The following is a 27,093-nucleotide window of genomic DNA, read 5'->3' as shown; positions in this document are numbered from 1 at the left end:
TGACAGCAACGCCACCATCTTGAATAATGCTTTTCGTGCAGCCATAGGGCGTCGTGATACGACTCCAACTGTGCGCAACAGGCTGCATGATGCGCAACTTCACCCTCGACGCCCATGGCGAGGTCCATCTTTACAGCTACGACACCATGCAGCGTGGTACAGATGGACCCAACAACATGCCGAATGGATCGCTCAGGATTGGCATCACATTCTCTTCAGTGATGAGTGTCGCATAAGCCTTCAACCAGACAATCGTCGGAGACGTCTTTGGAGGCAACCCAGTCAGGCTGAACGCCTTAGACACATTATTCAGCGAGTGCAGCAAGGTGGAGGTTCCGTGCTGTTTTTAGATGGCATTATATGGGGCCGTCGTACGCCGCTGGTGGTCACTGAAGGCGCCACAACGGCTGTACCATAGGTGAATACCATCCTCCGACCGATACTGCAACCATATCGGCAGCATATTGGCATGGCATTCGTCTTCGTGGACGACAATTCACACCTCCATCGTACACATCTTGTGAATGATTTCCTTCAGGATGAATTCATCACTCGAATAGAGTGGCCAGCATATTCTCCAGACATGAAGCCTATCGAACAAGCCTGGGATAAATTGGAAAGGGCTGTTGATGGACGACGTGACCCACCAACCACTCTGAGGGATCTACGCCGAATCGCCTTTGAGGAGTGGGACAATCTGGACCAACAGTGCCTTAATGGACTTATGGATAGTATGCCACGACGAATACAGGCATGCATCAATGCAGGAGGACGTGCTACTGGCTATTAGAGGTTCTGGAGTGTACAGAAATCTGGACCACCACGTCTGAAAGTCTCGCTGTATGGTGGTACAACATCCAATGTGTGGTTTTCATGAGCAATAAAAAGGACGGAAATGATGTTTATGTTGATCTCTTTTGCAATTTCCTGTACAGGCTCTGAAACGCTCTGAATCGAGGTGGTGCAAAACATTTTAGTGTGTGTATATATACATACTGTATATATATGTAAGTGTCAAGAGTTTTTGAATAAATACTGATGATACCAAAAATCAACAATATTCCAGTGTTTTGTACTGAAGCAAAAGAATCTCTGACCTATTAAATGGAAAGCAAAAACAGGAATAAACAACCTAGACAACGAGACAGCCATAGCAAGTTAAGCAACGTTTATCTCCTAATATAATGTTTCTGCCGTTCCGAAATTGTGCAAACATTAACAACACTTCAATAGTTAGTTCAACGTAAGATATTTACTTTCGGTATATCTACGACCTTTGCTGATTGTTCCCTCTTTTACGGACAGTTTCCCATCCAAGGAGAAAAGAGTGAACTGAACCTCTTTCCGCTCCTCTGACCTCTTTTACAAGGCCGTTGACAGAATGAGGGTGACTTATTATGCTAAAAGTCTTCGGCCACCACTGCTGATGATTTTTATTCGAAATTTAAGCAGCGGCGGGTTCGAACCCGGGACCGAGGACATTTCGATTATTAGTCAACGACGCTCCCACAACACCACAGGTCCCATCTCCCGCCACAGCCATCGATAATTGTGAAAGTGCTGCCGGTGTTGATTCATGTCTGGCGAACTGGGTGGAAAAATCATTCGGTCAAAGTGTCCAGAGTGTTCTTCAAACCGACAGCGAACATCTGTTTACTGGTGACATGGCGCATTGTCATCCATAAAATTCCGTCCTTGTTTGCTGCCAGTGGTCCCAAGTAGCCGAACATAGCCATTTACAATTAATGATCGGTTCCGTTGTAGCAGAGGACCCAGTCCGTTCAATGTAAACACAGCCCACACCAATATGAATCCACCACCAGCTTACACGGTGCCCTGTTGACACCATGGATTCGTGGGACCTGCGCCACACTAGAACCCTACCATCGGTTCTCACTAACTGAAATCGGGTCTCATCTGTCACGCCACTGTACTGACGTCTTGGGTCCCACGGATACAGTCCACAGCCCACAACAGACGCTGCAGGTCAAGTCATTTTGTTAGCAAAGGCACTCGCCTTGATCGCTTGCTGCCACAGCCCATTAACACCAAATTTCACCACACTGTCTTAACGGATATGTTCGTCGTACCTTCCACATTGATTTCTGCGGTTATTTCCAGCAGTGTTGCTTGTTTATTACCACTGACAACTCTACGCAAACGCCGCTTCCCTCGGTAGTTAAGTGATGGCTCTTAACACTGTGGATATCAGAATACTGAATTTTCTAACAATTTCCGAAATAGAATGTCCCATTCGTCTAGTTTCACCTATCATTCCGCATTCAGAATCTGTAAAGTCAGTTTGGCTTTAGGAAAGGTAAAGTCACCAGAAACGTTGAACATGATAATCCAAGAAAGACTGAAGGAGAATCAAGACTCGTTCGAAGGATGTGTCGGCCTCTAAAAAGCGTACGAAAATATAAAATGGTGAAAGAAATTCTTACTTGTCGGACAAAGAGGTGAAATCTGCTTTTAAATCTACATTAACAAAAAAAATCTTAACAATAAGAAATACTAAACATAGAGTAATGAAATACATTTATTAGGTACCATATTTAAGTAAGTACGTTGCAAGATCGCAGGTTCATGTAAGCACAAGAAAAGCGATTCCAAATGTGATATACTGGTATATTAGTAATTGGTGTAAACACCACATGGTTGAACACAAGCATGCAGTTGAGCTTGTGTTACGTCGTACAGGTGCCAGATATTTTTTGGGTCGGAGTCCCACGCCCGTTGCGCTTGCTCAGTCTATACAGCGACGGTAAATACTAGTGGCATATAGCGCTGGAGTTATCGTCCGATGATGGCTCTAATCTCAAACAACGCAAAATCCAGGATGGAATGTAACAATATTACGGATAGGATAGTTGCTACTCACCATATAGCGGAGGTGCTGAGTCGCAGATAGGCACAACAAAAAGAGTGTCACAAAATAAGCTTTCGACGAGCAAGGCCTTTGTTAAAAATAGACAACAGACAGCCACCTCCCTCCCCCGCCACCCACACACACAAACACTCACACACACAAACGCAGCTGTATTATTTGCGTTTCTGTGAATGTGTGTGAATTTGTGTCTGTTGTTTATTTTTGACAAATGACCTGTTGGCCGAAAGCTTATTTTGTGACAATATTTGTTTTTTTTTTTTTGTGCCAATCTACGACTCAGATGCCTCTTACGTGCTCGATTGGGGATGGATCTGGTAACTGAGAAGGCCAAGGCCACATATCGAAACTCTGCAGAGCATGCTCGGTTACAACAGTGGTATGTGGACGAGAGTAAACCAGTTGGAAAACACCCCTGCAATGCTGTTCTTGAATGACAGCGCAACAGGTCGTATCATCAGAGTGACTTCAAAATTTGCAGTAAGGATATGCAGGATAGCCACAAGTGTGCTCCTGCTGTCATACGCAATTGCACCAATGACCGTAAGTACAGGCGTAGGTGGTGTGTGTATGACACAGAGAGGTGGGTTGCAGGCCTTCGCCTGGCCTCCTTCTACCCAACAAGCGGCATCACTGGCACCGAGGCAGAGCCGGAGTTCATCTAGAAACACGACGGACTTCCACTCTACCCCCCAATGAGCTCGCGCTTGACACCGCTGAAGTCGCAAACGGAGGTGATTTGGGAACATTGGATTGGATGCCATCTGGCTCGGAGCTGTCCCTGCAGTAATCGATTGAGAACAGTTGATTGTGCCACTGTGGTGCCGACTGCTGCTCGAATTACTGCTGCACACACAGTCGATGTGCCACATCCATGTGCCGAACACGATGGTCTTCTCTCTCGGTAGTGCCACGTGGCGGTCCGGAGCCCGGTCTTCTTGCGCTCGTACATTCTCGTGACCACCGCCGCCAGTATCTACGAGGGCAGTTCAATAAGTAATGCAACACATTTTTTTTCTGAAACAGGGGTTGTTTTATTCAGCATTGAAATACACAAGGTTATTCCCCAATCTTTTAGCTACACAACACTATTTTTCAACGTAAACTCCATTCAATGCTACGGCCTTACGCCACCTTGAAATGAGGGCCTGTATGGCTGCACGGTACCATTCTACTCGTCGATGTCGCAGCCAACGTCGTACTGCATCAACAACTTCTTCATCATCCGCGTAGTGCCTCCCACGGATTGCGTCCTTCATTGGGCCAAACATATGGAAATCCGACGGTGCGAGATCGGGGCTGTAAGGTGCATGAGGAAGAACAGTCCACTGAAGTTTTGTGAGCTCCTCTCGGGTGCGAAGACATGTGTGAGGTCTTGCGTTGTCATGAAGAAGGAGAAGTTCGTTCAGATTTTTGTGCCTACGAACACGCTGAAGTCGTTTCTTCAATTTCTGAAGAGTAGCACAATACACTTCAGAGTTGATCGTTTGACCATGGGGAAGGACATCGAACAGAATAACCCCTTCAGCGTCCCAGAAGACTGTAACCGTGACTTTACCGGCTGAGGGTATGGCTTTAAACTTTTTCTTGGTAGGGGAGTGGGTGTGGCGCCACTCCATTGATTGCCGTTTTGTTTCAGGTTCGAAGTGATGAACCCATGTTTCATCGCCTGTAACAAACTTTGACAAGAAATTGTCACCCTCAGCCACATGACGAGCAAGCAATTCCGCACAGATTGTCCTCCTTTGCTCTTTATGGTGTTCGGTTAGACAACGAGGGACCCAGCGGGAACAAACCTTTGAATATCCCAACTGGTGAACAATTGTGACAGCACTACCAACAGAGATGTCAAGTTGAGCACTGAGTTGTTTGATGGTGATCCGTCGATCATCTCGAACGAGTGTGTTCGGACGCTCCGCCATTGCAGGAGTCGCAGCTGTGCACGGCCGGCCCGCACGCGGGAGATAGCCTTGCTTGACCTTGCGGCGATGATGACACACGCTTTGCCCAACGACTCACCGTGCTTTTGTCCACTGCCAGATCACCGTAGACATTCTGCAAGCGCCTATGAATATCTGAGATGCCCTGGTTTTCCGCCAAAAGAAACTCGATCACTGCCCGTTGTTTGCAACGCACATCCGTTACAGACGCCATTTTAACAGCTCCGTACAGCGCTTCCACCTGTCGGAAGTTAATGAAACTATACGAGACGAAGCGGGAATGTTTGAAAATATTCCACAAGAAATTTCCGGTTTTTTCAACCAAAATTGGCCGAGAAAAAAAATGTGTTGCATTACTTATTGATCTGCCCTCGTACATTCCTGCCAAGTCTTTCTTCAATATTGCAAAGCGAACTGAATTGCTCGATGTCTTCCTTTAATCCGACCTGGTGGGGATCCCATAATCTTGAACAGTGCTCAGAAATGGGTCGCACTACGTTATACACCTCGTGAGCACCACGTCTTACATGACAAATATCAAAACAGTGGCTCATTTCTTGCCACACACGAAGAAGTTGGTCTCTCGTTATCGAATTCATAGCTTCAGCAATGCGACGTCTCAGACTTTCAAGAGAGGCATGGTGGGGCTAAAAATGCTGTCTTTTACGTAACCCCACAGATAAAACTCGCAAGGTGTGAGGTCTGGGACGATGAACTGTAAGAGCAGGAGCTGAAGATGAACTTCATCGCCGGTGGCCTCCCAGGTCCCAAAGCCTCATATCTTTTGACTTTTATCTGTGAGATTACGAAAAAAGGACCGTGTTTTCATCCCCCCTCCCCTCCCTCCCACTATGCCCGACACTCTTGAAAGTCTGCGACATCGCGTTGTTGAAACTGTGAATTCGACAACGAGAGACAAGCTGCGTCGTGCGTGGCAGGAAATGAGCCACCGTTTCTATCTCTGTCGTGTAACACATGGCGCTCAGAGTTAATGCATAAACATTTGAACTTTTCGCTTTCCAGGAACGTTGGAATTCTGTTTCTATCTTTTGTAGTTTGGAAGCAATAAATGTTTGAAACCTGTTACTTCTTTTTCAATAGCCCCGTATAAACGATCCCTATTGAAGATAGACTTGTCATAGATCATGACATCGATCAGCGAACTATGAATAATCAAGAAAGCGATCCACAATTGATTTAAGTGTTTGTCTTCTGTTTAGGGCGCCCAGCACTGCAAATGAGGGTGGTTACTCAGTTTTGTGATCATTGTCTTTTAGTTTAAAAGAGTAATTTGCCCATCAAATTCGCCACATAATTTCTGAATATCGTTCCCGTGTAACATGCGAGATGGCTTCGCAACACAGACAGCAAACAGCTACGTCGAAACAGCAATATTTGACCTACTTTGTTTGCATCTAGTGCCGTCTTTTAAACCGTGTTCTGAATGCGTAAATTAAGCATAATCCAACATAAATATTTAAATATGTCTGCAGTTCTAAATCGTTATTCAATTACTACATTACCCGGTTCGAATATGACATGAGCGTGAATATGAACTAAATTGAAACATACCACCGTTTTTCTGTTGCCTGTAAAGAAGTATATCTGTTTAAAATTATTCAGTTAGGTTCGTTGACTATTTTGTATACTTAGTTCACTTTTGAATATCACTTCACGGAGACACACAACACTGCAATTGGTGAATTTTACCGAAAAGGTTTCTGAGCTTTAGTTGAGAAAGTTTTGTGCTCCGAAACCAGCAAACAATGGTAGAAGTTAAAATAATTACTCATAGCATAGATCTTGATATACAATCAAGTTACCATTACGTGGATTCTTTTGACGATGTCAAATATATATGTCTGAATTATTCGGCAATTTAAACTCGCCGCGTAAAGCTTTCATTAAATGGCGGCAGATAAATGATCATCGGTGTATCACGGAATCGATATGTTCGGATTACATGAAAATAACTGACTGAATTCGATTTGAAAAAAAAAAAACATTAATCAGCATTAAATAGTTGTTCTCAGCATTTTCAATATGAAACAAAACTGTAACTCTAGCCAGTAAAATCATAGCAATATATTACCGCTAATGATGGCGTTGCAGCTCGTCCGCAGCGAACGCAGCGAAGTTAAAATGGAATTCAGAAGATAAAGATTAGTAATATCCTTACAGAAAATATGAGATCAACTTGAATAACATTATTCTCTATTTTTCTCCAATAACTTACAATATGTAGTCTTATAACAGGTGGCAGATTAAAGTTTGTCTTGCTAGCATCATGGCTACTCGAACAAGAAGAAAGAATGAAACAAAAAATCAGCGATAATAATAATTGTTCTTATAATTAAAAGATATCATTGTTTTCAGTCTATTTTCTCTGGCTTGTGAAGATACTGTTACACCAACTCTGAACTAGCAAAACCAAACTGTTTCTCTGACAACACACTTGTCTCTCACAATACCACATATTAAAAAAAATTTAAAAAAATGTTTTTATCGACTATAAAATAGGGGCGTGGATACTATATTCTGTAACCCTAGCAAACGAAGAGAAACTACTTGTTACTAATGTTCGGCAACTGCTGCTCGACATGTGGCCTGTGACATTTCAGAATTTTCATGGATTGCGAATCGAATCCACGCGCCACAGCAAGATGGCGGCCATGGAACGTGGCACGGTATAAAGCATGAGGGGTGAAGAAATTATTTGGTTTTTGGACAGACAGATATCAGAAAGAAGTTCGTTAATAAACGCATGTATTGTTAGCAAACGAAGGGTATTTACTTACAAGCACACGTGGGTTCTGAAAGCAACCGATATAAAATTCGATTTTGCTTGAATGATCGAAATATTACGTAGGTTCTCAGTACGCGACCTAAAACAAGGCAATAACTCTTTCATGAATGAGGAGAGGATGACAGCTTTCGACCTACAGGACAACGGATTGAGAAGATAAAATGCCTTATTATAAACAGCGTCCAGTTAATCATGTTTAAGATACATACGAGTTTCCATTTTACCATGAGGAATATTACTGCCACTTCCTTGACTGCGGGGTAATCGTGAGCGCGAAGAACCGACTACGTTAAACTACGGCAAATAAGTGAAACGGCCTCATCCGATTTTTTCATCATCGTACAATCTTTGCAACAGCACAAATCGCCACCAGCCAAAACCAGCCTTCGTTCGAAGACTGTAAACAGCACATCTGTATCAGATCACAGAAAATAACTAGATGGCGAATGCTGTTTCAGACGAAATAAATTGGCCAGCTGCGAATGGGTTCTCGAGCACTGAGGGTTAATTATATATACTGACAGTTCATCCATTCCACTAATCACGAATCTCGACGCTTTTTACCTTTTGTCGTCATCGATACTCGCAAGATATCTGTCCCAGAGCTTGCAACTATTTCGAAAATAATGTAATTTCTAGTTCGAAGTCGGGTAACAAATGGTAAAAACTTTTTTTAGTGTAATATGATTTCAGATTAACCATTTTCGAATTTTTTGCTTTCCCTGTGCCGTGAAGTTTGGCTTCTTGGCAAGTTTCGTGATTCTACACCAACGGGAGGTACCCTAGACGTTTTGACGAGTGCGTTTGCGATTATCAAACTGTGTGACGTAAATGGTCGTATATTTCAACTGCACTGACTTAGAAGCTATCGTTATCGTACCACCAAAGGACTATAAGCCTTAGTATGAGGCATAAATTTCAACTTGATACGTGTTTCCGGTCCGCAGGAATAGGGGTCTTAAAAACACGGACGGGCAGGTAGGCTCTCTGATAGCATATGACAACTTTATTGATGGGACATGATTTCAGATTAACTATTTTCAGACTTTTTTCCTTTAATCTTACTGTAAAACCTTGTTTCTTGGCCAACGGAAAGTACCATATAGGTGTTGGTGAGTGAGTTTGTGAGTATCGAAATACATGAAATAAATTCAAATAAATGTCGATTCCATTGACTTGGAAGCTCCACTTTTTAGAGCGCATGGGAAGGACCGTAGACCTTAGCGAGTAGCGTAAATTTCAACTTTATACGACTATCTGTTGCTGAGAAGAGCGGTTTTTAGCAGTCGGAAAGACAGACGGACAACAAAGTGATCATAGAGAGTTCCGTTTTTACCGACTGAGGTACGAATTAGGACTGTTGTTTTTTCTAAAGATATCGAGAGTCCGATACATCGATATTTAAAAATGTAGTCTTTATTGGCTTTCGACATATAGGAGAATATATATAGGAGAACGATATCGACGTACCTGCCTATAAAAATACTGGCTGCACATTCTAAATATACTGCCGATTTGAGATTGTATATTTAAGAATTGATTTATTATTAGATATTCAGCAAATTAACAAGCTACCAGCCTGCTTATCCCCCGCAAAGCAAGAATTGAAACGAAAGCGATTGACGTTCACGTTTAGCGGTATCCTCTTGGCTAACAATGGTAACTGTATGTAAGTGGAACAGTGAAGAGTGTGCGACCGGTCCGTCGTTCGCTTTTGTCACATATCGGGCCTATTTTTTCATATGTGGAAACGCCAGGGAACTAGAAGCTGTAGTGTCTCCGCCCACGGCAAAGACCAATCTTGTCATTTAGACTTTTGTGCATCATTTTTTGCAACTGTTTTTGAACAATGCCGACATGAAGAAATAGCATACTAGGGGCGTTAAAATCATGTTATTCCATTCTCACTGCCACCCCCCCCCCCTCCCCCAAGTGCAATCGGATTTCTTCATTGTGCCACCTGCACTTGCTTCACACGGCGAAGCAGAAAGACTGGATGTGAAGCAGCCTCAAAAAGTAGTAAGACTATTTCACAGAATGAAAGTAAAATTATGTTCTACTGCAATTCAAAAGACCAATATCAAAAATTTATTCAAAACAGTGAAAAATATGTAATATAAAATAAAAATATCGGCTCTTGATTTGTCATATCGATATAGATGTATCAGTGAAAAAATATTTCCTTTATCTATCGATATTTTCGTTAAAAATATCTATATACAGGGTGAGACGCGTAAGACGTAACACCCCCTTTATTCCGGGGGCGATTGCACGTATCGGCATGCGGTTTTCGGCGAATCGTAGCCGACTATGGGGCACGTACGTTGGTGTATGCACAATAACCACAACGTTTATATTGACCGAGATAATGAGGCAAGTACATGTTTCTTAAATGGGAGACTATACTTTTTTTACCGTCATTCGAACGCTCTGGAAAAGACGCCTATAGTAATTAACGCATGTTGCTATTGTGATTCAAACTTTGCTTAAAAGAGGGCGGATGAGGATTTACCTTCGTAGCGTAGGCCGTGCATGCTGCATAGAGCACGGCAACTCGGCCTGCGGGTCGCGCGAAGCGTGTTTACCGTCTGCAGCCGCTTCCGACCGCCTCGGCCTTCAATCGTACAATATTTCTCAGCGTCTTTTAAGCGAAGTTTGAATCACAGTAGCAACATGCTTTACATCACTACACGCGTCTTTTCCAGAGCGTTCGAATGATGGTAAAAAAAGTATAGCGTCCCATTTAAAAAACATGTACTTGCCTCATTTTCTCGGTCAATATAAACGTTGTGATTATTGTGCGTGTACCAAAGTATGTGCCCCATAGTCGGCTACGATTCGCCGAACAATGCTTGTCGATACGTGCAATCGTCCCCGGAATAATGGGGATGTTACGTCTTACGCGAATCACCCTGTATACATATATATCGATATTTTATCAGCAGCCCTAGTACAGTACCCAAAAACTTGGCTTTTGACTCGCAAAGGCGTTTTACAAGGGGAGGCCGCCAATTGTGAAATTCAGATTCGATTCATACTGCGCATAATAAAAGCTCATGGCCAGAGGTGTAATGTGGCAAAGCACCAAGATGCACTTCTCAGCCGTTGTCGAGAAAATCGACAGTTAAAAGAAACCGTTGCGGTGAAATACTCGCTACGATTTTTGATTTCCTACAGCGTCGTGGCGCAGCGGTAAGCGCTCGGGTTCGTAATCTGAAGGTCGCTGGATCGAATCTCGCGCCATGCAACCTTTTTTTTTACTTAGTATTTGTTTTTTGTAATTCAAATATATATATATATATATATATATATATATATATATATATATATATATATATATATATATCGTGGGGTCTCTACTCTAATTCGAACGTTTGACTTATACTATACGTATTCGTTTCGGAATATCGTTTCTACGTCTTCCGTTAACTACACGTGTAAACATTATGCAGACAGTTAATAACATTTGTGAAATACAACTTTGTTTGCGGAAAACATAATCATGTTCGAAGTCGCGACTTTCAACAACTTATTATATGCATAATTGTTGCAACTGATTGCTGGGAATTATATATAAAATTGCATGTCGCGAGATTCTATCCGGCGACCTTCGGATTACAAACCCGAGGGCTTAGCGCTGCACCACGACGCTATAGGAAATCATAAATCGCACAGAGCATTTCACCGCGGCGGTTTCTTTTAACTGTCGATTTTCTCGACAACGGCTGAGAAGTACATCTTGGTGCTTTGCCATATTACACCTCTGGCCACGAGCTTTTATTATGCGCAGTATGAATCGAATCTGAATTTCACAATTGGCGGCCTCCCCTTGTTAGTGGTTGAAAGAGCAACTAATTACGCAAAGATAATAAATTGTCTGAGCGGCTATGCTAAGAGGTTGTCGAAGAGCTTATGTCGATCAATCGAAGATGAGAACAGCAGAAACGTGCAAAATATAGCGATCTACTAAAAGCGAAGTATAACGAGAAGAAATGAAACCGTTAAATGAACAGGCAACTTTGACGCTTAGCTAAAGCAGTTGAAAGCACAATGGCTGCCCACACATTGGCACTCGCGCGACCACAGGCGAGGCTCCGGCGCAGGTATCGACCAAACAGGTGGCAGCGCGGCGACAGCGGCGCTCGTTAGCTCCGCCTCGCCCGCCGTGCCTGCAGAACACCGCGGCACGTCACGTCGCGGCAGCTGTGTTAATTAGCACGTGGTTACCGGCGGCGGCGTGGGCGTCGGCGTCGGCGTGGGCCGGCCGTCGCGCCGCGCAGCGCCGCGCTGCGATTTTCCGACGTTTCTGCTGCCGCGGGCCTTCCTACTCCAGTCTCCATGGCAACGACTGGCGACAGTCTTCCTTCGTTCATTCCAGATCAAGAAGTCCTCTCTATCAAATCGGCGCACATCTTAGGAAGGGTAACGACCTGTTGGGAGAGAAAACTAAAACTAAAAAGACCTCGCTATTTCTCCATAGCCTCAGTTAAATGGTAACTTCAGGTGTTCGACAAAAATACGGAAACACCGCGAGAAAAGCGTACTTGAACATAAACGCAGACGTTAGGCATGCGTGCAGGCTGCACTGCTGTATTTGATCACCTGTATGTCCTCAATAGGTTCCAAGTATCGGTCGTGGTGAGAACAGTATTAACTGCAGTTATGAGTGTCTTACGTCGGAGCTAAGTGAATTCGAGAGGGGACAGATATTTTCGTGGGGTGCTCCCATAACCAAGGACAGCGGAAGTGTTTGGTGTTTCAAGAGGCACAGTACCGAAAATTTTACTGCATACAAGGGAAGCGGACAAACATCATCATCTAATTCACAACAGCCAGCCGCTGTGGACGAGCGGTTCTGGGCGCTTCTGTCCGGAACCGCGCTGCTGCTACGGTCGCAGGATCGAATCCTGCATGGATGTGTTTGATGTCCTTAGGTTAGTTAGGTCTAAGTAGTTCTAAGTCTAGGGGACTGATGACCTCAGATGTTAAGTCCCATAGTGCTTAGAGCCATTTGAACCATTTTTAAGTCACAACACGGACGAAAGTGTGTGCAGAGTGATCGTTACGAACAGTCATTCAAGAAGGTTGTGGCCAAAAATAGGAGGATAACAGCTGCAAAAGTCACTGTAGAACTGAATGTAGCACCCGCGAACCCTATCGGTTAAAAACAACATAAAGGGAGCTCCATAAGGAGGGAATTACAGGACGATATGGAATTCTAAAACAAGTGATGTAAAATGTGGTGCCTAAGTCATAAAAGATGAAATGTGAGAGAAAGTCATTTGGTCGGGTGAGTCATGTTTAACACACTTTACAACTTCTGTCCGAGTTATGTTGCACGATTGATGTTGCGGGGGTTCGGTGCTTATTTGCGCAGCCATGTTGTGGCTTCCCTTCGGCCCCATGGTCAGTCTGCAAGTTCACTTTACTGTCAAGTATTATGTGACGATTTTGGCTGATCCAGTCCATCCCACAGAGCAATGTGATCCCCAATAGCGATTCTGTGTTCCAAGACCATAGGGCCCTGTTCATAAAGCACCGTCAAGGCCTTGTATTGTGAGTACGAGCACTGTTATTGAACCTTTTGTGGTCTAATTTGGAGAGAAGGGTGGATGATTCCTATCCAACTCCATCATCGTTTCCTGAACTTGCCGCAATGTAACAGGAATATTGGTCTAAGAGTCCCTAAAACAGTTCAGTTATTAATCCATTTCGAGACGGGTGGAATCTGGTTTGAATGCCAACGAGTTTCCTACCCCGTATATGCACGGTAATACGTTGTGTTTCTAGTGTTTCCACACCACAGTTGCTTCGGCATAATAAAACCAATTTCAAATCTAAAATGAAACAGAAGCAAATAAAAGATTATGTTCGTTCCAGATGCAGGGCTATAACAACCTTCGCTTCTGTCGCTTATGTCAATCGATTCCTGAATTTGCAGCACGTATATGACCGGAATGATTCACCATTCGTCTTTTATCCGCTTTTACCACGTTACGTGACTTCAAGGCCGTAATATTTTGGCTCATAATTGTATGTTTCTTCAGAAGTGAAGTTAAAAAGTGAAACATGCCAAGTGAGACTTCGAACAACAACAGGCACTTCAGACAGCGCCATTGCTTGTACAAATTTCCGAACATTAATTGTGATAAACTATTCATAACATACATTTTACTACCAATGTAAAGCACATTACTGACAAAAACATAACTTATGGGTCAATGTACGAGGGCCGTTCAGAAAGTAACCTCCGGTTGATTTAAAAAAATACACCAAGTTAAATAAAAATATTTTAATATATACATCTTACAACTACATCTTTGCACTATTTTTCTACATAGTTTCCATAGCGATTGAGGCACTTATCGTATCTCTTCACAAGCTTTGAAATTCCTTCTGCATGAAAATCACCCGCTTGTGCCTGGAGCCAGCCTGTGACCGCATCTTTGAGCTCTTCGTCGTCATCAAACCGCTGTGACCCGAGCCATTTCTTCAAATGCATGAAGAGGTGATAATCACTTGGCGCCAGGTCTGGGCTGTAAGGTGGATGGTTGATAACGTCCCACTTGAAGGGCTCAAGAAGGGCCGTTGTTCTGCGAGCAGAGTGAGGACGGGCGTTATCGTGCAAAAAAACGATACCGGAAGTCAGCATACCACGGCGTTTGTTCTGTATAGCCCGTCGTAACTTTTTTATTGTTTCACAGTACACGTCTTGATTAATGGTCGTACCACGTTCCATGAATTCAACCAACAACACCCCTTTGGCATCCCAAAACACCGTTGCCATCAGTTTTCTGGCAGAAAAATCTTGCGAGGCTTTTCTTGGTTTGGTAGGCGAATTTGAATGTGCCCACATCTTTGATTGTTCTTTTGTCTCAGGGTTCACGTACTTAATCCAGGTTTCGGCACCGGTCACGATTCTGTTTAACAATGGTTCTCCTTCGTCCTCATAACGTGACAGAAAGTCTAATGCAGAGGCCATTCTTTGAGTTTTGTGGTGGTCGGTAAGAATTTTGGGCACCCATCGTGCACAGAACTTACGGTAACCCAATCTTGCTGTCACTATCTCGTACAAGAGAGTCTTAGAAATCTGTGGAAAACCAGTAGACAACCCCGACATTGAGAAACGTTGATTTTCACGAACTTTTGCATCAACTGTCTGAACGAGTTCGTCAGTCACCAATGATGGTCTACCACTCCTCTCTTCATCATGAACGTTTTCTCGTCCACTTTTAAATAAACGTACCCATTCACGGACAACTCCTTCACTCATAACTCTTGGTCTGTACACGGCACAAAGCTCACGATGAATAGCTGCTGCAGAATATCCTTTGGCTGTAAAAAACCTTATGACAGCACGCACTTCACATTTGGCGGGGTTTTCTATTGCAGCACACATTTCAAACTGCCACAAAAACTAAAATAGCGCAGGTACGACGTTCACTCGACCACGGCTTGATGCCGACTGACCTGTTGAGTGCGTGAACGCACAGATGGCGTCGCTACTCCCCCCACAACCCGCACTGTGACCAATCGGAGGTTACTTTCTGAACCGCCCTCGTATTTCACTGCCGCCACACTTATAAAATCAGTTATCTTAAAAACTTATCTTGTTACAAGTGAGGCATTTCGAAAGAACCAGCGTCGCTCTTTAAGACCAATACTGTGACAAGAACCAAAGTACTTCAACGAATTAAACCTTAATTCTGTTAATAAATAAAGTCAGACCTATTTTCTAGTTGTCTACACGAGCTCCCTTATGGCGGTGGAGTACTTCTCAAACCATTTCGACTGAATTCGGGTACAGTAGGATAGGAAATTGTAGTAATGAAGGAACAGGTCGCCTGCAAGAGCTGTAAGAAAATAACATGAATTTAAGGGGGTAGGACGTCAAACGGGCCGACTTGGAGCAGGAGTGGCACCACAGGACATTTTAATTTCCACTGTCTATACCTTTACAAGTAAATTCATAAAACTTTGTCAGCATCACCAGGAAGGATTCAGGATTCACACTTGTAGCAGCAGAAGTTCAAAAACATAACAAAATAATTTTTTTACATGTGAAATTTCATCATTTTTTTCACTTACTATGTGCTGCATTTGTTGCTATAGGTACACTTTTCTTCATAAGTAAGAGAGACTGTTCGATGAATTTTGCACAGCATACAAACCATACTTACAGGTGTCTGAGACTCTAGAATCTATTTAATTCACGAAAAAATGAATGAGCTGTTAAGTTTTAAACTTTGTGTTTAGAAAAAATCAATTTTTATAATTAATTATCTCAATTTTTACCACAGTTTTTAATAGATTTGGAAAATTCTAGAGTTTCATACACCTGTAAGTATGGTTTGTATGCTGTGAAAAATTTATCAAAGACTCTGTCTTATTTGTGAAGAAAAATGTACCTATAGCAACAAATGAAGCCAACAGTAAGTGAAAAAATGATGAAATTTCATATCTAAAAAAATTTATTTTGTTATGTTTTTGCACTTCCACTGCTATGAGTGTGAATTCTGAATCATTCCTGGTGATGCTGACAAAGTTTTATGAATTTATTTGTAAAAGTATGGACAGTAGAAATTAAAATGTCCTGTGGTGCCTCTCCTGCTCCAAGTCTGCCCGTTTGACGTCCTACCCCCCTTAAGTAATGAGACTGTAGTTTACAGTATTGTACGCTGGTAACATACGTATGTGGAGTTCCACTTCATTCTATGTAAACTTCACATCTGTTGACGGGTGGTGTGGTACCGATATAGGGCGACAATTAGTGAACTACGTGAAATAACATCGTCATAACTCCTGAACGTTTTTCGTTAGGACGTTCAACTGTACGGTTGGGCGCGGGATATGATGGGAATTAGTATGCGCATGTGCGACGAAGCCCACTTCCATTTAGATGGGTTTGTCAATAAACAAAATTGTTGCATTTGGGGAACTGAGTATCCGCATTTCGCGATCGAGATGTCTCTTCACTCTCAACGGGTGACTGAGTGGTGTGAAATGTCTAGTCATCGAATAATCAGTGCGATAGCCATTGATGCCATGGTGACTACCGAACGGTACGTGGAGGCTCTTGAAGATGATTTCATCCCTGTTTTCCAAAGTGATTCTGACTTCGACGAGATGTGGTCCATGCGAGACGGAGACCGACCCCGTCGAAGCAAGAGAGTGTTTGATGTCCTGGAGGAACACTTTTGGGGACCGCATTCTGGCTTTGTGGTACCCAGAGGTCACTGGCATGGCCATCGTTCGGCAGCCATATTTTCGGATCTGAACACATGCGACTGCTTTTTGTTGGGCCATATTACGGACAAGATGTACAGCAATAACCCCAAAAGTATTTCTGAGATGAAAACAGCCATTCAGGAGGTATCGACAGCATCGATGTTCCGACACTTCAGCAGGTCATGCAGAATTTCGCTATTGCTCTGCGCCACATCATCGACAATGATGGCGGGCATATCGAACATCTCACAACCTAAATCCGAATATCTGTAGTGATGTTTACATGCTGAATAAAGTGTGTGCACACCGTAGTTTGTTACCAATATACGTTCATATACAGAGTGATTCAAAAAGAATACCACAACTTTAAAAATGTGTATTTAATGAAAGAAACATAATATAACCTTCTGTTATACATCATTACAAAGAGTATTTAAAAAGTTTTTTTTTTCACTCAGAAACAAGTTCAGAGATGTTCAATATGGCCCCCTCCAGACACACGAGCAATATCAACCCGATACTCCAACTCGTTCCACACTCTCTGTAGCATATCAGGCGTAACAGTTTGGATAGCTGCTGTTATTTCTCGTTTCAAATCATCAATGGTGGCTGGGAGAGGTGGCCGAAACACCATATCCTTAACATACCCCCATAAGAAAAAATCGCAGGGGGTAAGATCAGGGCTTCTTGGAGGCCAGTGATGAAGTGCTCTGTCATGGGCTGCCTGGCGGCCGATCCATCGCCTCGGGTAGTTGACGTCCTTTTTCGTAGGACTCTCCATACAGTTGATTGTGGAATTTGCAGCTCTCTGCTAGCTCTGCGAGTCGATTTTCCTGGGCTGCGAACAAATGCTTGTTGGAGGCGTGCTACATTTTCATCACTCGTTCTCGGCCGTCCAGAACTTTTCCCTTTGCACAAACACCCATTCTCTGTAAACTGTTTATACCTACGTTTAATACACCACCTATCAGGAGGTTTAACACCATACTTCGTTCGAAATGCACGCTGAACAACTGTCGTCGATTCACTTCTGCCGTACTCAATAACACAAAAAGCTTTCTGTTGAGCGGTCGCCATCTTAGCATCAACTGACGCTGACGCCTAGTCAACAGCGCCTCAAGCGAACAAATGTACAACTAAATTAAACTTTATAGCTCCCTTAATTCGCCGACAGATAGTGCTTAGCTCTGCCTTTTGACGTTGCAGAGTTTTAAATTCCTAAAGTTGTGGTATTCTTTTTGAATCACCCTTTATTTCAATAATTGGCACCCTGTACATACCTTTTCATCGACTTATACCAGTGTATACAGAGACAAATCTGTCAACGTGACCTTATTCCATCCCTTTAGCGTGCAATGGCGATATTCCTGTGTTCATGCTACTCTTCGTGCAACCGCAAGAGGTAAACTGGTATGGCTTTTTCTTCTGTACCTCAAGGTGGGTAGGTGGATCTGAATAGAATGAACTGACAAGTACTTGCTGATCTGTGATCTATCTTTCTGTGGTTACAATCCGTGACAGTTGACGGCAGCTCCTGCCGTCGGTACTGAGGAGGTGGCGGCGATGACGCTGGCGACGTCGGATTTCCTTTGCGTTCTTGACTCAGTGAAACGTGAAAAGCTCACAGTCTCCGTAAAGGATACAGCAAAGAACCATTTAGCTCTCAAGATCGGACGCTCATCGAACACCATTAATAGCTTCAGAATTGCCCATCCTGCGCTTTTGTGACACTTTCAGAAACTCAGACTTGGAGCATATGATGTTTTGTGGCAGATACGATTACAGTTTGATTTGAATTTAACTTTATTACCTATTGAGTCCTAAATGTCACTGGTTCTAAAGTGGACAACACATATTGTCCTTCTGTGGAACAAATACCTTCCCCTTCAGAGACTAATAATCCGATTATGTAGCCATAAGATATCAAGTTTCAGACTATTTGTAACATGTGACCTCCAGTTCAGGTTATTATTAAGATACACACTTATGAATTAAAGACATACTATTTCGTTTATTGATTTACCCTCATACATTAATTCTAACGGTGTGGCCAGCATAAGTATGATATCTTATCATAATTGTGTAGTTAGTCAATATGTGTTTACAAACAACCTTAAAAAAAATCGTGATGTAAGAAGTGGCCATCTGCATGTGTAAGCCGAAAACACAACTGAAAAGGATGCCAAGAGATACTTTTATCAATTAGACATAAGTAATTGTTTAAAAAATATTTAATAACTGTTGCGTACGTAGTTCCGCGTAGTCAGCGCGTACACAACTTTCCCAATAGAGCGCGCCCCGCTAAGCACAACAGCGCAGGCGCAGCGCTCGTCCGTCTCCGCACTACGAGATGGCGCTGTCTTTGAGACGGACCAAATTCTGCTTCCGCCGATCCGCGTATTAATATGTAACGCAGCCAATGAGATTGCTGCTAACGTAGAACCTTTTCCCCTCGCGGATCACACTCGCGCAGTGATACCTGAACGCGCGAGGTATTATCACGAGTGTACAGACCTCCGATTAGTCAGTCTGCATTAGTCTGCATTTGTCTGTAATCAAGTTTCAGTCTGCACCTAATAAGATTGTCATATTCCTGTACATAGCCATGAAGAGAAATGTATAGATACTTTGTCAAGTATCATAGATATGTGAGAATAAGATTAACGTACCAAGACCAAAGGAACTTCAGATTGTCAATTGTAAACAGCATCCAGAATCAAGTTACGTAATATCTATGACTTTTATTATTTTAATGATAGTGTGTGAAAATTAAGTTCTGTTTAAAGTTGGTCGTCGTCAATCTGCTACTCTAAGCGTGCAAGTGGCATTTCTATCGTCTAACCTAACGCTAGAAGATAAACACGCCACGATAAGACCACAAGACATATTGCTGACACTCGCCTACTTCGTCAGAGCGACACGTCAAATAATCTGATGGTGTGTGTACCGAAGGTCTTACAGTACGCACACCACAATAACATTTTGTTGTCATTTAATATTAGTGAATTTGTCTAAAAATGCTGATTTATTTACTTATGAACTAACCTTCATTCACATTTATTGTGAAAGGTTATAGTGTGACAGAATGCTTATAACATTTATTTGTTGAAATATTATTATATTTCGAGTATATAATTCAGTGCAGAAGTTGGCTAAGGTGAGTCAAAATCATGTCTGTAAAAATTAAGAACGACGTGTTTTTGGTGGGGATGGGCTTTAGCTAATGGAGAAGTAAGCAGTGGCAGAACACTGCTGGAATCAAATGGAGACACATTATTGAGTGGAGAAATCAAGGGTGAGATACTAGACACTCTTTCGGTTGTGTGAAAGGAGGCAGAACTGCTGAGGGAATGTGTAGATTCGGTTACGTGGTTGACTGATTCTGTGTAGGCTCTCTGGCTCTGAGCACTATGGGACTCAACTGCTGTGGTCATAAGTCCCCTAGAACTTAGAACTACTTAAACCTAACTAACCTAAGGACATCACACACATCCATGCCCGAGGCAGGATTCGAACCTGCGACCGTAGCGGTCGTGCGGTTCCAGACTGTAGCGCCTTTAACCGCTCGGCCACTCCGGCCGGCCTTCTGTGTAGTGAAAAGCACCTACAATACTGTAACTTTAGAAGGCATCCTAATTTTCACGAGGCCTGCATGTGCTCCAGTGCAGAAGTTTAAAATTCCCATGTGGATTTTGGAATTGAGAATAGACAGAGTATGGGTTCTAACTCGTTAGAACTGTTTTTCGCATACTGGTTGACTATTTAGCTTGGGGATTTTGCTACCATGCTCGTAACGTCCTTAACGAAAATGTGTTGCATTTTATAAGGATGTGCTTCTGTCTCTGTTATAAGATTTATTTGAAATTCCTTTTCTTGTATGAACAATAATAAGCACAATTGTCTGATGTCGCCTACATGATTTACTGAAATCAGAATACAACCCTTTTTATTAATTCTTCATTTTTCTTTATTTATTTGTCTTTTCTTTAATAGTTGTGTTTATTTTGTTAATTTGCAATTCTAGCCAATTCATAGACTATTTGACAGCAGGGTCACAGCTAGAGGTTATTTTTTTGCAGCATGTTTACTGCTGGGCATGAAAGAAGATCTCTGCTCCTTATCGAGCTATTAATAATAAACAGTGCCGTCATGAACTTAATTTCCTAACGTGGTAGCAACATCAGGTAAAGTTGCAGTTGATTTGCTCGCATGGGATGCTGGTTAGAGAAGGACCCAACAGAATATCCATTAGGTAACGTAGCTATGGGGAGCTCGTCTGAGATTCTAAAGAAGGACATTCAGATTCAGGATGACTGTCTAACGGTATTTATATATATAGTTACATTTGTTCTTTATTAATGAAATGAAATTGGTTTTTTTGAAAAATAATTTGTTGACACGTCCTCTATTTCCGCTGCACAGCCTTCAAAACACGCTTTATAATTATTGTAGATCCGACTCAAGCTTATTTGAGCACCTACAATACTTCGGTTGCACTTACAATCCCATGCTAATAATGCTAATAAGTAAATCAAAATGAATGAAAGAGTCATTCAAGGAACATGAAATATAGCAGAAAAACAATATCATTAGGAATAATTAAACGTAATTTCTATTAAATAAATTGCACACATTTTATGGTTTTTGAAGGACTAACATTTGCCATTGTCCAATACTAATAAGATCACTTTTGTACATAATCGACTTATGAATCACAAAACCATTTTCAAATATTAACTGATGGGTCAGTGAACATTGATGTTGATTATCATCACATTCATGAAATTTCAGAGACTGCAACGAGCCACCACTGTCTCTATCATTTAGTATAAAGTAATTACTACATAGCTGGAATATGGCTAAATGTTCAGAAATTATTAGTACAGTTCAAATAATAAATGTGACCCTTGTGACCCACGAGGAAACAGAGTATCCCTCGAACTTGTGTTGGTATGCTACATGCGGGTTTAATGACTTTGTCAGTCTGGTTTGTTGACAGTCATTTGAATAACCATTGAAGTTTGCAGCTGTAACATTACAACCAGTCATAGAACCAAAATAGTTAATGTATCAGTACCCTTGCATGAAAGTAGTTCTCAGTATATATCGTTAACTTAACACATATTCTCAAAGTTAACGTAATAAAGAACAGATTAACATTTTCCACATAGCCATAAACAATTTTTTGAGTATATCTAGCCCAAAGTACATTTAACATAGGAATTACTAAGAACACAAAGGTGGGGCATTTAGGCTGTATGCATCAATTACTTCAATTACTAAACTACTGTTTTGTCACGTAAATAAGTCCTATCCCTCAATATAGTCAACGAACTACATCTGCTGGTGTCACAATTTGTAAAATGACTGTATTTAGTGTCTCATATGTTAAGCAGCACTCTTATAATCGACGAGAGCACAAACACTTTTGGAAAATTCAGTAGTAGATCCGGGTGAATGGAGAGTATTTTGAAAGAAAACTGTATGGTGTGAAAAGTGTATTACTCTACAACGTGAACTACTTCTGAAAATATTAAATTCATCTAAAATTTCAGCGAATTTGGCTTAGGTTCCAATAATTATACTTCAAAAGAAGTACCTGTTCGTTGCCACAATGTTTATACAGTTATAATTGACGCCTTTCGTTCTACACTATCGCAACTCACTGTATTTTTTATCCATGTCGATCAACAGTTGTACCAGTAAACACATGATGTAAAATTTTCTTTAATGCACTGAAAAGGCTCTATATTAGTGAGAACGCGGCAATGTAACAAAGTCTCTTTTACACACATTAACATTGATTACAATCATCAAAGAACATTCTTCAGAGAGAACTATATTGACTGATTAAATAAACTGCAGTTTGTGTCACTGTTTACTACAATATTGCACATTAGGCACTTTTGAAACTCATGATGAAGATACATACAAAATAGTTTTGCATCAGTTCCTAATGCCCACGTCATAATTATGCTTCAGAGCAGTTGCAATAACAATTTTGGAGTACCGTCAGACTGTCTTCATTAAGCCATTCACACTTCAGCCAAACACCAATAATATTAGTTAGGGCTCATATACACTTATATTAAAATCAAATATGTCTTCAATGTGTATCCACATCATGGGACGCCTTCGCAGCACTTTAAAGAGATACAGAGTGTCTTCATTAGGCGAAAGAAGGTACAGCAATCAGTCATGCTACAATAAACACAAGCTGCGACTGATTGCTGTACCTTCTTTCACCTACTGATAGAAGTAAGATTCACTGAGAACTTCCAGGTTACAGATGGACTCAAATTTAATAAAACAGTTTGTCTTCCTGCTTGAAGAAGCTTCAACTTACAGAGTAATATTAATTACATTGCCAGTAGAGATTTTGGAGGATTCCTCTTAGTTAATATGGATTGAGGCCCTTGTTTGTTCCACTCTCGTACTTGACCACCTATTAGTTGATGTAAGGGACACTAAGTCATTTCTAAGTATTTTATGAGTATTCCTCGCATGTTCTTTGAATACTGTTATTCACAAATTTTTTAGTCAGTCGTTGGGTTTTGCATCTGGTTGCGTTTCTGCTGTTGTGACAACTAATTCTAATACATAAACAGTAGAGACAACACTTTGGTGATACACACTATTGTGCACTTCAATCTTTATTCATTTGTGCTACTAATTCTACACTGTCTGTTGTTGATTTTTTGTATTGTTTGACACATTCTGTTATAACTGTGAAGCCCAAATAGTGTCAATGCTAAGCAGTATATGTACATATTCTGCTTTGTTGTGCTGTATGTGCACAGATACCAGTTTTAACGCTGAAAATTACATTTTGTAGTTTTTAAGAACACACTATTCACTTTATTTTCTGTTAAGTCAAGTTGACATAAACTAAATGTGTAGTGGTTTTCAGTATGCAGTTACCTGAAGATGGAATAACTGAGATGCCAAAACTAGTTGTCAAAATAAAATAAATTTTCAGGACATACAGCTGTGTGGCTGTAATCAGATAGTTTATGCATTGGCTAGAACTGCTGATTCATAAAATAAACAGAAATATAAAAATTAATGTTAGATGAATAATTTAATAGCAAGAGTTCTATTATAATGTCTGCAATTGATATATGGAAGACAAGGAATTATATTGAATAATGTTTTTCAAGTACGGAGATCTCAAATAAACGGGAAGTGGCCTTACGATGGAACATACATTATATAATTAGTCAACGAAATGTACCTTCAAAACTTTGCTCTTACTTTACACATGAATATACGTTCTGCTCCTAAAAGCAATTAAAATCTTAATGAGATCTGATTATCTTCACCCTCCAAATTTCATGTGAACAATATTTACAAATAAACTACACATATTGCATGAGAAAACTGTTTAAAATATTATAAATAACAAATATCCACTTCAAATTGCACCCCCAAATCTTATGTACAGTAGAAATTATATGCCTCACATACACAACTATCAATTGTCTGCTGACGTCCGCGTACCAAGCATTGTACAGCAACATTTAGTTTCTTCTTGTACTAACTTGTGTTTCCACACTTTTATTACATTCATGTTAAATCCATCAAATGTATTCTTCACAAAATAGGAATAACCCCAAAATTCGTAAAACTGCACAGGAAATATACTTTTATAACCAATTATTAATACAGACGCAATTCTTCTTTTACAAGGTGCAACTCTCCCAATGTGGCCTATCTCGCCAAAGTGAATATCTCCGGACCCTCACGTTTTCTCGTTTTTTCACGTTCTCAAATTCGAGCCCTCTTTCCTCGTTCCTTGTTTAACGATAAAATTTGTGACTACTGCTGGACCACGACATTTTGCTTCGGGAAACGCATACATTCTTTCATCAAAATCTATCACTTCATTTACAGGCTTCACATTTTTAATTTCGGCCTTCCCTAACACTATCCCCTCAAAGCATAATTTACAACCCCTCTTCCTTTTTCTTTCATATTTGTGATACAAATTGCAACATCAGGCCAAATATCAGTCTCATTATAACCACCTTCATCTACATCTACCTGATTACTCTGCTATTCACAATTAAGTACCTGGCAGAGGGTTCAATGAACCAGCTTCAAGCTGTCTCTACCGTTCCTCTCTCGAACAGCGCACCCGAGAAACGAGCACTTAAATTTTTCTATGCTAGAACTGATTTCTCTTGTTTTATCGTGGTGATCGTTTCTCCCTATGTATGAGGCTGTCAACAGAATGTTTTTGCATTCGGAGGGGGAAACTGGTGATTGAAATTTCGTGAGAAGATCCCGTCGCAACGAAAATCGCCTTTGTGTTAATGATTGCCACTCCAATTCACGTATCATGTCTGTAGCACTATCTCCCCTATTTCGCAATAATACAAAACGACCCACACCCCTTGAACTTTTTCGATGTCATCTGTCAGTCCCAACTGATGAGGATCCCACACCACACAGCAATACTCGAGAATAGGACAGGCAAGTGTAGTGTAAGCAGTCCCTTTAGTAGATCTGTAGCACCTTCTAAGTGTTCTGCCAACTAATCGCAGTCTTTAGTATGCTCTACCCACAACATTATGTATGTGTTCTTTCCAGTTTAGGTTATTTGTAATTTTAATCCCTACAACTTTGTTTGACTTATCGCGTTAGCGGATTTCTTTTAGTACTCTTGTGAATAACTTCACACTTCTCTTCATTCAGGGTCAATATAATTTTCTGCCACGCTCCGAGACAGAGTTTCATTGTGGAAATTATGGAAAGCATCTAACATTGAAGCACGTGCTACGTTTCGAACTTCTGCAAAACTTTTCCAATCTTGGGGATTTTGCGTTCTTTTAAATTTGGCATGTTTTTTTCATTGCTTCTGCATCAGCGCTTTGACCCGTTTCGTGTACCATGAGGGATCAGTACCAGAATTTATGTGGTATATGTCTCTCAATTGCCGTCAATACTATCTCTTTGAAATCATTCCACATATTTTGTACGCTTACATGATCATATCGGAAGGAGTGGAGATGTCTCTTAAAATGGCGTTAAGAGCATTCTTATCATCTTTTTTAAATATATGTACTTTGCGTTTCTCTTCGACAGTAGTGGCAGTTACGGTATTCAGCCTAGCAGCAACTGCCTTGTAGTCGCTAATCCCTGTATTCATCATTATTTGTTGCTAAGAGGTCAAGTATGCTTTCGCAACTATTTACGCTTCTAGTGGGCTCATGAACTAATTGTTCAAAACAATTTTCTGAGAAAGTATTCAGTACAATTTCGGATGAAGTTTTATGTCTACCGTCGGCTTCAAATATATAATTCTTCCAGCATATCGAGGGTAGATTGAAGTCGACACCGACTGTAATTGTATGAGTGGGGTACCATTTGAAGTGAGACTCAAGTTTTCTTTGATCTGTTCAACAACTATATCTTCTGAGTCGGGGGGTCGGTAAAACGATCCAATTAATAGATTAGTCCGATTGTCAAGTATAACCTCTACCCATACTATTTCGCAGGAACTATCTAATTCAATTTCACTATAAGGTAAACTACTTCTGTCAGCAGTAAATAATACAGCACCAACAGTATTTAATCTATCATTTCTGAACACTGTTAGGTCGTTTGAAAAAATATCGGCTGAACTAATTTCCAGCTTTAGCCAGCTTTCCGTACCTATAAGTATTTGAGCTTCAGTGCTTTCTATTAGAAGTTGGAGTTCTGGTTTTTTCCCAACATAGCTACGACTATTTACAACTATAATACCTATCGTTTCTACAACTACCTTACTGTGACTTACCTGCTGTCTTTTAGACGGACGCCCTTTCTGTGGCTGCCTGAGACCCTCTAACCCAAAAGACCGCTCATCCACTTCCACACAGCCCCCGCTACCCGTGTAGCCGCTTCCTGTGTGTAATGAACTCCTGACCTATTACGCGGAACCTGGAAACCCATCATCCGATGGAGCAAGTCAAGGAATCTGTAGCCTACACGGTCACAGAGCCACCTGAGCCTCTGATTCAGACCCTCCACTCGGATCTGCACCAAAGGACCACAGTCTGTCCTGTCGATGATGCCGCAGATGATGAGATCTGCCTTAATCTCGCAAGCAAGACTGGAAATCTTTACCATTTCCGCTAGCCGCCCAAAACCAGAGAGAATCTCCGCCAATCCAATACGACACACGTCATTGGTACCAACATCGGCCACCACCTGCAGTTGACTGCACCCTGTACTCTTCATGGCATCCG

This window comes from Schistocerca nitens, chromosome 1 (genome assembly GCF_023898315.1).
Source record: "Schistocerca nitens isolate TAMUIC-IGC-003100 chromosome 1, iqSchNite1.1, whole genome shotgun sequence".
Lineage (NCBI taxonomy): Eukaryota > Metazoa > Arthropoda > Insecta > Orthoptera > Acrididae > Schistocerca > Schistocerca nitens.
This window is presented reverse-complemented; position numbering follows the sequence as displayed.